The sequence below is a fragment of the Gossypium hirsutum genome, chromosome A10, assembly GCF_007990345.1.
Source record: "Gossypium hirsutum isolate 1008001.06 chromosome A10, Gossypium_hirsutum_v2.1, whole genome shotgun sequence".
NCBI lineage: Eukaryota > Viridiplantae > Streptophyta > Magnoliopsida > Malvales > Malvaceae > Gossypium > Gossypium hirsutum.
This window is the reverse complement of record NC_053433.1, coordinates 110,499,971-110,514,943: the sequence shown is the minus strand read 5'-3', so window position 1 is coordinate 110,514,943 and position 14,973 is coordinate 110,499,971. Positions and strand designations below refer to the sequence as shown.

Here is a 14,973-nt window from a genome sequence, read left to right as displayed (position 1 = left end):
TGGAATCTCTTACATGCATGTTTTGGCTGTCATTTATCTAAAATATGAGTTCCCAGAGAACTATGTACAAATCTGGTATACCAAGCAAACTCAGCTTCAAATACTCCAACTTTATAAGTCCAGTAAGAGGTTCTAAACAATGGTCCTCTTTGTCAAACATGCTACCAATACTGCCTCCTACTCTAAGAAGACCACCTGGTAGAACTACTAAGGTGAAAAGGAAAGAACCTGATGAAACACAAACAATAGAAAGGTTGAGCAAGAGAGGGGTGGACATGAGGTGCAGTAAATGCAAAAGAATAGGCCACAATAAGAAGAGTTGCAAAGGGGAAGTTGGCCAAAACATTCCAGTAATTCATTTACCTTAAGTTTTTGTATACTTCTATTTATGAATTTGTTTGACAGATTTCTCTTGTTCCTGTAGGTCAAAAGACATAAAGTTGGTGTCCCAACTCAGCAACAAGCTACCCCAAACTAGCAAGAGAATACCCCAACTCAATAAGCTGCCCAACTCAGTTACCTAGTGCCCTAACTTATCAACAAGCTGCCCTAAGAGAAAAGCTCCAATTCAAGAGAAGACCAACCACTGTTAGATGGATGTATCCTACTCAAGGGTCATCCATGATAGATCATTGATGATGATGTAAACAAACCTTATTTTGTTAACTTTTTGAAAATGTGTAAATTTGTTAACTTAGGTAGATAACTTTTTTGTAAATTTGCCTATGATTGCTACTGTTGATAAACTTAGGCATATAGTCACTGGAATTTTTTGTAAATTTCCCTACAATTCACATCTGTTCACTTGTGTTGAATTGTAGGAAAATTTGGCAATATTTTGCCCCTCATTCCTTTTATAAACAGTTTGGCGTTTTGGCCATAATATATGAGTATTGATCCATACTATTTTTGTTATCTCTTATCTTCTAACATATGAGTGTTGAAAAAACAAATGTGTGAGAATTAAGAAATACATGTGTTTTTTCATCTGTTATCTTTTTCTGCATTTTGAATATTGAGAAATACATGTGTTTTTCCATCTGTTATCTTCTCTTTTAACTGTTGTAAGCAACAAAAATATTACAAAACAATTTGTAATCAACAAAAATATCTCATTTCAAGTCTTTCAAGTGTTTGTAAACAACAACATCAGCTGGTTAACCATGTATACCAACAGCCATGTATAACATATGTTAAGCAACAATACACCAGCAGCAATATTACAAAACATAAGTTGGTTTTCAATGCTAACAACAAAAACATAAGCTGATTTTTAAGGTTTAAAAAACAACAACAAAGTTACAAATACAAGCACCAAAAACCAGGTCCTTCTCTCCCTCCTCCTTACGTCCTCCAATGTCTTCACTTTTTTCAGAAGACCCAACAACCATAATTCGTGATCGAGGCGTCAATGGCGGATCAAACCAATTGAAAAATCGACATGGTTTTCGAAATCCAGAGCCAAATTTTTTACACCCAAAAAACCTCCTACCTAGGTTGTCATTGGACCAAGACGTGTTTAACTTGGCTGAGTTTCCACAATAGCACACCAGAATCACTTCAGGCATCTCCATTTTTCCTCTTCTCTTTCTTCTTCTTCTTCTTCTTCTTCTTCTTCTTCTTCTTCTTCTTCTTCTTCTTCTTTTTCTCCTCCTCTTTTTCTTTTTTTTTCTCTAACCCTAAAATGTTGCTGGTAGGGCTATTAAGTGAGAGTAACCGGCTAGTTGGACTGTTTTGTGACTCCAACGATCCCGTCAACTGCCATGTCACTTTGCCGTGACGTCTGTGACGAAAAACGACAAAAATGATTGTTTTGTAACTTTTCGAAAGTTGAGTGACTGAAATGAAACCTAGGTGACTGTTTTGTCAGCTACCCGAAAGTTGGGTGACTGATGGTGTAATTTACCCTTTCTTATTATTCCCACCAACAATTAAACACCCTTATTTTATCACACTCTTTTAGATTAGTATTTGATACAAAAATCATCTATTATTCTTTTGATGAATAATTTTAAAATAATATTTTTTTTATTTTTAATAGATGATATACACTGTGAGTATAATTGTAATAATTTATGCCAATGGACTAAAATCATCAACTAATTCAATGCATTGGCTATATATACATTCATCCATTTTAAAAGCCTCTTTAGTAAAATTTCTTGTTATTAGTAAAGGATTATTCAATTACCATTGGAAAATTTTTATGGGAAATATATATATTTTAAAGAGTTTATAAATACAATTATAAATAAGTAACTATAATAAAAATTTAGTATGAAGTATAAGGAGACTGAAAATTAAAATATATTTAGATAAAATTTAGACGTAGTAATACTTAAAATTAAAATAAATTTAAAAAATAATTCACTCGTAATGTAGAGTGAAATTTTAAAAAACTTCAAATTTAAATTATAAATATATTAAAACATAAGTCTTAAGTGGTTATTCTCATCTACTCTGTTGCCTATTTAGTAGCTTTTAATTTCTCAAAACATTTATTAAATCAATTCCAATAATTAATATTTCGAGTTCTATAGATTCATTAAAGGAGTGCCTACCTAGTATTTGATGTATAAACCAAAGAAATTATTAGGGTTTTTATTTGTTGCAGACTTAGTTGGCTAGAAAAAGATTAAGGTTTTTGTTAAAAAAAATTAAATGCAATGAACTTTGGGGTTTGGGATTGGATGTACATTAATATATGCTAGTAAAAGTTGGACAAGTAGAATTTTCAAATTAAAAAATAAAATAAAATAAAAAGAAAAAGAAAGAAAGAAAGAGAGAGAAAATGGTACAATGTGCTTTGAAAATCGTAATTAAAATAGCCAAACCTAAGATCTTATCTCTTTTAAATTTTAACCAAATATTAAATTCAGTGCTCCCATAATTCAAGTTTGTCGCTGAATTTTAAAATGAAAGGAGATTAATTTAAGAAAGGTTGAGCTTTGTATAAAACCAAAAGGATATCCTCAAAAGGTACACCTATAATTCAACTTTTTAATTATGAATGATAATGAAAAATTAAAAGTAATATAGGAAATTATTTGATTTAGTATGCAGGTACAAGATAAGGTTTAATTCCAAATATTATATTTACTAACCATATTCCAAATGAATTCAAATCCAGACATCGCACCGGTCCATTTTGTTTTTAATTACAATAATCTTTTTTTTTTTATATTTATGTAATTTATTTCGTACGAAGTGAAATATATTATTTAAAAAAGAATAAATATATAATAATATAGGGTAAACATTACATTTTACATTTTGTAGTAAGAAATAACATGAATAGATATAAATAGGTTGGAATTGTTTATTTACAAGTATAATGGAATTCATACATAAGCTCGATCTAAATCCGACCCCGGCTAAACGTAGCCACATTTTTTTATTTGCATTTTTTTTTTATGTCTATCACCAACCATCAACCAAAGAAAGGCAATAATAGAACAAGCCTCAATTTATTGATGGACATGCTGAAAGATAACTTCCATGGAAAAGGCTACGCACCGCTCTATATGCAAGAAAAAGATACGATTTCGGAGGATGAAATTGTCGGTTTTGAGTGCTAATGGGACAAAATTTCTTTCATTCGGTCTTGTGCATCGAGAGGTACCTCTCTTCCGGGAATCTGGACTTTTAGAAGATTAATGTACCTGTCAAAACAACAGCATGATTCAAGGATATACGGATATGCAAAATATTTAGGTCCAACTAGGAGGGGTAGTCGGTGCTACTAACTCTGAAGGTGTAAACAAGTGCTCATGCTCTGTAACGAAGGTGAGCAAGGCCTGCAAGCATGGATAGATCAAATAATTTGGAATGATGAAACTGTTTATTCGATAATTATGAGAAAGGGACTATGAGTTCAGATATCTTGCCTCGGATGTCATATTTAATAGTTCATAATAGGTTCGAACATGCTCTAACTTCTGCTCTGCAGCTTCACTGTCAATTGAAGGGATTGCTGCAAGAGTCTGTAATGGGATTAGAGATTGTAAATCAGAAGATTGATTTGTGCACATAAAACTGGAACTGTAAGCATACATCCGAACATTTAGATTTTTGACAGTTTGACATGGAATGCAAGGATTGAGCTTATTTTTCAAACTCTTGGTCAAACATAGCAACAAAGTCAAATCCAAGGCTAATTACAGGTAAGGATTGGGTTGTGACAGCCATGAGCAAGCATAACCTAGATCCTTTTTTTCACAAGAATACATCATCCTTGTCTGACAAGAAAACTAACCGGAAGAAATGAGAAGAGGAGGAAAGGGTGTACGGAAGTAAAGATCTGAGCGAATAACTGGAAAAGGGAATCATCACTGTCTCAGACATGCGAGAACCTAAGAGCTACCAACTATGATTTGTATTAAGCTTTATAGGAAATAGATCATTTTAATTTGAACCACGGAATATACGGTACTATTATTTCAGGTATTAATAAGTGCCTCTTTGCAATTAACAAAGACTGATTGCAGTCACTGCACGGATATTATTGCATCCTATGTTGCTTTGACTCTTCATTTGTTGAAAAGTAATCATGTCAGAACACATATCATACGCCTCAAAGAGGGCAGGGACTGAGCTCTAGAATATAACTCAAATCTTACAAAAACTTACAGCGACTGTCTTCCAAAAACCCATGTTTGACTTGCTGCTGAGCGCAAATGACATAGGTTTCACCATTAACTTGACAAGATTGGTTTGAACATAAGGGCAGAACTCAAAAGACTATAAGCTTGACATGAAGGAAACTTGAGACTGGACTCAAAAGACAAGGCAATCCTCTTTATTGGTAATTAATTTATACAACGGACAAACTGCAAAACACACACACACACACACATAAATGGGAATATTTTCATATTATTTCAAGCACCTTCAGAGATAAGAAAATCATTCATCCCAGCATCCCCTCTGAAAAGAAAGACATACTAACCTGTTCTAGAGCAATTGAATTCCGACATATCTGCTGAACTCCAAACAGGTTGATAGATTTAAAGTCGGCCAAAGCCTAATCAGAAGTATTCTCCCATTGGTAAGAGGAATAAAGTAGGTGCTATTCTATACAAAATGGAAACAAATATAAATAATGCACAAATTATAGACTCAAAGTTAAACTTTGCAATGACTTCCAACCTTAATGGATGCATTTGCAGCAGTACCACATATTCCACCAAATATGTAATTCCGCTTCACTCCAGAAACAAAAGGCGCAATTTCTTCATCCCTGCGTGTTATCTATACATACAGAGAACGAAGAGGAGAAACTTAAACGATGATAGCCTTATATTATTCATTGAAAAATCAAGCTTCTGAACCTCTGAAATTGGGGTACTAATGGAAAATTAAATGCAGGATTAAGATTTTCCAAGCAATCTGATCATTTTTTCTATGCAAAAATAAAGTTCCAAGAAAATAATGCCCAACACTTTTTCACTTCATTTTCTTCACTGACATTGACAAACCCAAGATGCGGGCCAAGGATAAGCTGAACGTTAAGAGCCCTTTATATTAAGCCAGCAGCCAAACTCTATCATACTGCCGTGAGGTTTTATGAGGTGTTTTTTTAGCCACTTAGTATGTTAGAACTTTATTCTAACTTAAAGAAGCATGGACAAATGGACAAATTATCCATTGGAAATTTAAAACTGACGTAAGTTTCTGTAAAACTGGCCAATGGAACAAAAATATAATTTGATAAGAGTTGGAGAAAGTGACCTGTGCAGTAAGTGAAATAACAAAATCATCAGGCTCTTCTGCATCTTGGTTTTCCAGGTATTCCCTATGTGTCATTTCCTGTTAGAGCCATAATGCTTAGTTAGTTACAGACTTACTGGCTTCTCAAGTGTTTCTGAATTATGCTATTGTGACAAAACCTGCAGGTGGAAAATTGTCTCCAACTGCATCTCCACACGTAAAACTTTCAAGCAATCAATTGCTAGTTTTCTGTACTCGTTTGCAGACAACGCCAGATCCCTAGCAGGGGAACTGCTTGTTTGGCTAGGGTTGCCACCCTCCACATTTTGTGGCGACACTTGTACAAGTCTACATGTTGCATTAGATATGTGTAAAATGTAAGAAACAGCAGAAAATTTACGAATAGGAAGTTCTCAAATGCATAGTTGTTTGTTATCACAAACAAATCTTGCAGAAGCATCTGCTCCTTTAATAACATAAAGTGCAAAAAGATATGCCACTCTTTGTATCTATGTATAGAAGGACAAGAGAAGGAGGAAAAATGTAAAAATATGAAGATACTGATGGCGTAGCATTTTGATTTTCTTTGAAAGCAAAGCCCCCTTTGGTTGCATATACAAATTTAGGTTACAAATGTTAATGGCCTATCGTGACTCCTCAAATACAATTTAGGTTACAAATGAATCATCAACTTTACCTGGATCTATAAGTACATGACTGAATCACTACAGTAACGAGCTGCTTGCATAAGGTATTCATAACTCATGGGTATATGTAGATAAACATTGAGATGCATATTCTGGAAAGCAGGGAGTAGATCCCATGTCTCTTGTCCATATTAATAGCTCCTTATGTCATTATAAAATACTATTTAAAACCCATTGTCACTTTACAACATTGCTCAATAAATCCAAGTACCAACTTAAGTGAGATGGATGAACTTGCCTTTCAATTGAGTCTGCTACATACTCCAATGAATCACTCAAGGATGCCAGCAAAACAATTTTATGGTTATCACGAATTAGGTTCTCCTGCACATGAGATGTGGTAAGAGAAAAATGAATAACTTCAACTGATGCTTTGAGCAAAATTATATAAAAAATGGCACCTAGGTTTCATTCACAGGTAAAGCAAAAATGCATGATGGATTCAATTCTTTGGAAGATCAAATAGTGCATGGCTAGGAAATTTACTCAAAAAGAAATTTCGAACCAGTAGGGCAGAAGTGTCACCAGGCATATGTTTACCTGCCTAATAGGACGCAAATTTAGGAGAAGGACACTCAGTTCTGATTCAACGTCAATGCTTCCAGCACCAGAAGAATTATTTCTCACATTTGACTGACTAAATGCATTGGGTAAACATGCACTAGCTGGATCAAGTCGCATCAATTTATCAATATCATGCCTCCCAATGATCATGTAACTCTGTTTCTCAAGAACTGCCTGAAATGTTAACAAAAATGTTTACGAGTGTAAATTGTTGATTACCATATGCATAGTAGCATGGACAAAAATAGAAGTTAGAGACAACTTCTCTATTATATTCTCACTAAAAATGACAGAAAGCATTAATTTATTTGAAAAGCAAAACAAATAGAAAATTTTACCCCTCCCCCCGCATCCTTGCACAAAATTTTCTTCCTTCATAATTTCAGAAAATAGACACACCTAAACTAATAAGAGCTGGTTGACATAAAAAAATCAACAAAAACTAAAATTATGTTAAAAGCAAACATAAGGACAGACATGCATACAGAAGAATCCAAACCTCCATGTATGAGGTACGACATCTCTCATATGTTCGTTCGAGAAAAGTTTGCACATACTTCATAAGGTCAGCAGCAAATTTAGGGATTGCTTGAGCCCAACCAAGAACCTAGAGTTTGAGTAAAATTAACTATTAGGAAAAAGGAACAGCTGTAGAAGTAGATGGTCCTGAAGCATGTATGGAAGATGTTCAAGACAACAAAGAAAAATGCTGAATAACCTTTACCCGAATATACAAAAGAAAATAAAATGAAGAATCCAATACTCACTTATTGCAAAAAAAAAGAAAAGAAAAGGTAATAATATTATTAGACGGGAAGGAGAGAAAAAATAGTTTATTACAGAAATAAGGACAGGATACACTTGCCTCTTTTGCTAAATAATCAATGGCCAAAAGCCCCTGCAAGACAGGTCGACCCTTCTCAATGGATGAAGCATATGAAGCATGATTATGTGCCCGTGGCCGAAATGCAGCGGGACCTGTAAAAAACATTTCAGGTTAAGAGTTTTAAAGGAGAAACATAGATGGAACGAAAACTGGAGCATCGCATATGCAATACAACTGATGTTCATTATTGAACCCCAAATTTCCTAATACAAACCCACTTGTCACAGCATGGTTCTCAATATTCTCCGCTTTCTAAATGAAATTACTACACTTCAGTACTCAAAAAGATGAACATGCAAATATTCTTCCATCCAATCCTTGTAAATTAGTACTGAGCATTCCACTAATTACATTGCTGCTTTATTTAAACACATTTTAATTATATTGTGCTAACCATCTTTCAGAGTACCGACTAACATTGGTGAAGCAAACCTAGTTCACATCCATCAAACTTAGATCAGACCCCTCCCTATATTTCTTGTGATAGCCATCATAAGATACTGAATATTGAATTACCAACAGTATATGATTAATGAAAAATGAGAAAGGTAAACAGAGTTTTCAATCAATCAAGTTGACAGTTAAAGCAATTATAGGGCATGGATTGAAATTTGACAATTAATGCCTTGTGGGACTTAAATGGTTACAGAACTTGCTTGATATAGCTGCTTGTACGCTTTTCCGGTAGTCAACAAACATAGTTGGTAAAAGGTGGTCTTTCACAAAGTTCTCCACAAAGGCTAGCAATCCATCATTCCTGCAATTATAGAAATTTAATGATACAAAAGAACATCAATGACAAATTTACAGCTCACTTGCAAAAGAGTTGGGGCACATAATTTACAAATTTCACCTAGATTTGATGAAATGAACAAAAATTTCTACTTACACACAGCGTGAAATATATTACCACCAAGATTTGATTAGTCAAAGCACACATATAATGATCGCCATGATCCAATAATATATAACCAGCTTCAAACCAGAAATAATTACCAAAAATTGATATCACTACTAAGAACCTTGGAAAAACTCAAGCAAGCCATTAACCTCGTGCAATAAATAATGAAAAAAATGCAACAAATAATTCCTACAAAATTAATATTGGAAAAACCTCATCTATAGATATAAGGAGGGGAAACAATTTTCAGTAAAAGAATCAGCACAGATAGCGTTTAAAGATGCCACAGCAAGGAACAAGGATGAAAGCATTTGGAACCTTAATAATTATATCCGTATGATAATACTTATAGAAAGAAAAAGGTTGTTTATTCTCCCCCCGCATCTCACTTTAAACTCAAACATTACAAACAAGAGATAGAAAAAAAGAAGAGCACAGAGTGAAAAATTAAAGGTACTTATATGCTTTGGCTAACAGCTATCCTTTAAAGACTTATCATATCATTTACACAAAGTGACTCTTCTTTGTATGACATACAAACATAAAACGGAGACTTACCCAAGCTGGGAATACCTTTTGGCAGCATTGAAGCAAGCCTTTCTGTAAACTGCACCAGTCATCAGAATAAAAAATAAAGGCCATTTACAGAACCATCTATAAAATCAGTGTTGTCAAGAGCACAAAAAGCACCCTAGGCACTAGAACCTTTATATTTCCTTAGGAGCAAGGCAGGGACGAAGCCAGGAATATTGGTAAAAGGGGAGGGGAGGGGGTCAATATATATGCAGATGCTAATAGTGAAGTTAGAAATATTGTAAGACTGAAATATATATTGATTTTACAAAAATAAGTTGTTATGAATAGACGTCTAAAAGTGAGATAATGTATATAATTTGAGAGCTTAGTCCGAATAGTTTTCTAAAGTTTGAATCAATTTGGATTTTTTAATTTGAAAATATTTTTATTAATATCAGGAGAAACATAGAAAGTTAGACGGGTTAAACTAGGCTAAGCAAGAAATAGTTAAACTAGGCTAAGCAAGAAATATTTTTTGTTATCTAAATTTGTTTTAAACTTCTAATCTAATTCTTTAATGATGTTATTAAACATATGTTAAATATTATATTTAAATTAAAAATAACATATAAAATCGTATGGTACAATTAATGGAAGAAGCCATCATGCAACCTAATCCGCGGCAAGAATCTTTTTTTGGTGAGTCATCCTTAATCCCTAAATCCACTAATAAATTAGATTTAACTATTGCTCAAAGAAAATGTGTTGGGTCTTGTATCAAACATCCTATTTTTAACTTTATTTCTCATGATTCCTTGTCCCCTTCCTATAGAGCCTTTGCCTTGTTCTTGTTCTCTGTATCTATTTCACAAGATTGGAGGGGGGGGGTGGAACTTGGTCACTTGGAGAAGCAAAAAACGCAGTGTTGTTTCTCAATCAAATGCTGAGGTAGGGTATAGAGCAATGACTCAAGGCGTTTGTGAGCTTCTATGGGTACAGAAAGTAATGGAAGAATTAAAGTTGTTAGGAAAAGGAAAATGATCCTTATATTGTGACAAAAAAGCTGCCATCAGTTTAGCCCATAACCTGGTACAACATGATCAAACAAAGCATATAGAGATTGGTTGACACTTCATTAACGAAAAGTTGATTACTAGTGCCTTGAGTTTAGGCCATGTAGCTTTTAAGAAGCAGTTAGCTGATGTGTTCACCAATGGACTTAGCAACAAAATGTACCATAATTTGGTCTGCAAGTTGGGCATGTGTGATTTTTATGCACCAACTTGAGGGGAATGCTAAGCAAATTGAATTTGACAGCAGAACCTTAATTGTTGACAAATTTGATAAAGTGATTTTAGGCTTGAATTTTGTGATTTTATTGTTTTGTAATTATGCTAACCTTCCTTAGACTATGTCGTCGTGTATATTTTATCATTTGATATACAATAGAAGCAATTCTTCTTTATTTTTGGAATACTTTGTCTTCAGCGATGCTCTATATTTGTTGTTCAATGCTCAAAGAATAGAGTTTGATACTGTCCCCTTTTTTTATTAGTAAACATACACCTAATGGAAGATTTTTAAAATAAAAGACACCAAAAAAACTTTAATCAGGCGCACTTTTTAGGCCTATCGCCTTGCAAAAAAGTACACCTACGTGCAGCAGGTGTGTGCCTAATAAATGTGCATCACCAAAAGGGTCTAAGGTGCAAGGAATAGGTGCAAACCTTGAATACGCTACTATGAACATGTAATAAAGAATATACTTCAAAAGGATAAATATTTGATTCTCAAGGTCTCAAACCTGATGAACAGGCCGGTATACAGATGCCGCTAGATACATGCCTTGCTCAGGCAAGACAGCTGCAGAGCCATAGCCTTCTTGTGAGACATCGGAACCCTTCTTACTCCATCCCCCCTGGTGTTTAAATTCAACTCCTATATAGTAGACAAGGCATTCAATAACAAATAATGATAGAGACATGGTCAATATAATTATGTGAAAAAAGTTACACCTAAAAAAATTGAAACATAACAAGGGAAAGAAAATTTTCCAATCACCACACAAATAGAACTTGCTGCCGCAAAGAAAAAATGGGGGGCGAGAGAGAACATCTATTAAATCAACAAAACAAAAAATCTCCCACTCCAACTGCTTGGTAAATCAAACAAATTGGATTAGAAATTGACATCATTTGAAAGAACCAAACCACTGAACTTCACATTTTGAGAGCTAACTGAAATTTTCAATAGGCTTCCCCTTGCTAGCTAAATATACTATACCTTCAATGAAACTTTCACTAAAACGCAAACTGTCAGTTAAATATAAGTAGGAACTATAACTCTACAATGTTTACAATGAAGAACAACAAACTTCTATGACACGTTTTTGTTTTTAGAAATGAGAAGAATTTTCCTTTCATTTATGTTTCTCTTACCATTTGTATTTCCTATACTATCAAAAATTGCTACTATTTTCACTCTTAAGGATGTAAACTCAAATGGTAAACACATCAGCATAGAATTTTACCTAACTGGGCAGACATAAAGCTTTTCTTGGCTGATTAATACTAATAATCACAAAAAGGAGCTACACCAAACAATAAACTAAATTTGATAAGAGAAAATAATATATATCAAAATTAAAAAATTTAGATAAATCATGGACAAAGAGCTAATAATAATTTAGTAAGTTTGCAGTAATTCAAATTTAGCATACCCTTGTTAGGAACTGATAAGGTGGCGTCTGTGAAACGGAAAGCAAAAGTGAGGCCATCTTCTGACCCATCACTGTAGCCAAACATATTAACTTTCAAGCTTGTATGAAAAATAACCAATAAGAGAACTAATAGGCATATGTTAAGCAGCTATCCTAAAACCAATATGCTATCGGATAGAAGCCCCTAAAATAAAGCCAGAGCAAACTAAAGCCTTAATAGGCATGGGATAAAACTATTTAATACTCTCCATCATCTATAAACCAATATTAATACACCTAACATGTTCATAAAAATGTAAAGGGAAATAAACAACATAACAACAAACTTGGGCTCTAATGCTATGTTAAGCATCCAACCATAAACTAAATGGCTATAAATGGAGATGCCCTTGCTTAAATGTAAAGGACAAGAAACCTAAGATTTAATGAAATCAGATAAAACTGCTTAAAGAAATAACAGCACAATATGTAGCATACAGAAAAGAACTAATAGAAGAACGCTAACCATTTTGATTTCTTATTTATGCAATGCTGTACTTATGATGAAAATGGTATTTCACTTTAGCAATGATTTTAGTTCTGATGATAAAAGATTACAACTGATTCCAGCAATTCAGCTGATTTATTTTTTCATTTTGGAAGTCATGGCACCCTGGTTTAGAAATTTTTTTCTATCTTTATTGTCAACTGATATTCTAACAATGAACCGAGGATGGAAGCAGAGACAATACAAAGGCATTCTTGCACCAAATGAAATATGCTGGGGAATAAATGGTGACTTAAAAACCCATTTAACTCATCATGGCTGCTATTGAATAGCATCACATACTCTATTTTTCAGTCATTACTCAACAATTCAAACACACACAATGCTCTTTGAGGGTGTGGACAATATCATATGCCTTTCTGTTGATAGCTAAGAATAATTTCACACCCCAAAAGATAAATGCTAACTTTAGGGATTAGATTACAATTTATATCACTTGTTGCAAAAAGGTAATGAATTAATTATAATTAAATAAACAAAGAGTAATCTATTAAACAGCTACTCTAATGGCTAATGAAAGGAGATAATTCCAGTTGGATTTTATTTGAAAATGTGAGATAATTCTCAAGAAAAGATGCAAAACTGCAAAGACTATCAAGTGGTTCAATGAGAGGGAGGAAAAACTTTCACTTCATGCAGCTGGAATATATTTAAATCCAAAACCATATCTCCGCAGCTCACTGCCATCATGATGTCACATACAAATTCTTCCACATAAAATCCAAAATAAAATGATAACTTCTGAAATCCTCCAACACCAACATCATCAATATTCACACTCGCTCTCTTCACAATAAACCCCATACCAAAATTATAAATAGGTCTTATTTTAGTGATCTACTAAATATTGTTGAAGCACTTACTCTTTCTCACCCCTTCCTAAATATAAGAGGAGGTATATATGGGAGCAACTGCACTCCCCCCCCCCCTCCTTTCTCAAAGGAAAAAAGAAAAAATAAATTTCTATGTTAGCAAGTAGAGATGACTAATGGGAACTATAACTGAATCCTTACTTTATCTCTTCCTCCAAGTACTAACACAAGGGACTCTAGTTACTTGCCTCTTTTCTTTTGTAGGAGCCTTGCTAGCAAGCCTGGCAGTTTGTACAGCAGCGTCTGCAGATGCAGCCTCAGGGGTTGCTCGAAGAATCTCACATATGAGTTGTTGGCATTCACTCTGCATCACATAATTCAACAAAAATTGTAAATTGAAGAAATAAAGTCAACAAGAAGTTATCAGGCCAACACCATTCTAAAAGAAACTTGGTGAATATGAAGCACTGGATAAGATAGATGACCTGTAAAACTGTCAACGAAAAGCCAATACTAAAATGAGATGCTTTAGAATCAAGGTATGCATCTGTTGACATCGATTTTAGAATCTTTGTATCACTTTGCGGGGACGATTTCGACTCAATAAGCTCTCCAATAACAATATGATTTCCTGACCAATTACAGCTCAGAGATTTCGTTTCAGATTTTAATTTAAGAGTAAATGAAATAGCAAGGAGGAGGAGGCCCTGGAACATGAGGTCCCAGGTTCAAGTCACACCATGTATAGATTTATTGTTTCTATTGAATTGTCTAGATGTTTTCTGCTTTGTTAGTTTCATAGTTCACTTATTTAGTGATACATGGATGTAATGATTGACTCTAATTGTAACTTTTGATATAGTTGTATTTCCAATAATTATAATAATTAAACGTCTCACCAATATCCGAACAACAGAGTCCAGAATTGAATTAAGAAGCTCTTTTGCAGCAGCCTGTGCTTTTCCTGTAGGAGCCATCACAGGTGAGACAGGGCTCACTGCTAACAGATTCCCAGCCAATGATATCCCATTCTGACGCTTTTGTTGGATAACTGATAGCTTTCTAACTGTCCCTTCATAAGATGAGACTGGTCGCACCATTCGAGTAGCTTTATCAACTGAAGAATTTATGAATTCTGAATGGGCTTTAATCCTGGATGTGATAATCCCATGAACGTGGTCGCAATCTTGGCTGTTACATTAATTTCGCAGTAACATTCTTAATAGTAACATTATAGAAATTATTGCAAGAGCAGCATAAATTAACTCAATATCAAAATAAAGAAAGAAAGAAAATACATGGTGTTGAAGTTCGTCATTATTTGTTAAAACCTTTTGCTGATTTCATTTCTCATTCTTTAAGACCTTTATTAATAGTAGATCCAAGAAAGGAAAATTACGGCATATTAGTATAGTTGTAGATAACCATTTTCAGAGTCCATCTAAAAGCACCAGGGGAAAACATAAGTTCCATTAAAACATGCTACTACATAAGCAAAGCAACTAACCATATTAAGCACTAGCTGCAGCTATTTTGGTTAAGTAATCTGAGGCACTCCACCATGGGTTCTGCCAAATACTTTAGTGAATTGGAGCGTCACTTTGTCTTAATT

At 34.0% G+C, this 14,973-nt stretch overlaps 1 pseudogene; it reads right to left on the bottom strand.

Annotated features, from left to right (window-relative positions):
- Positions 1 to 3,220: 3,220 nt before the first annotated feature.
- On the bottom strand, positions 3,221 to 14,092 carry LOC121203320 (exocyst complex component SEC8-like; annotated as a pseudogene).
- Positions 14,093 to 14,973: the final 881 nt, after the last annotated feature.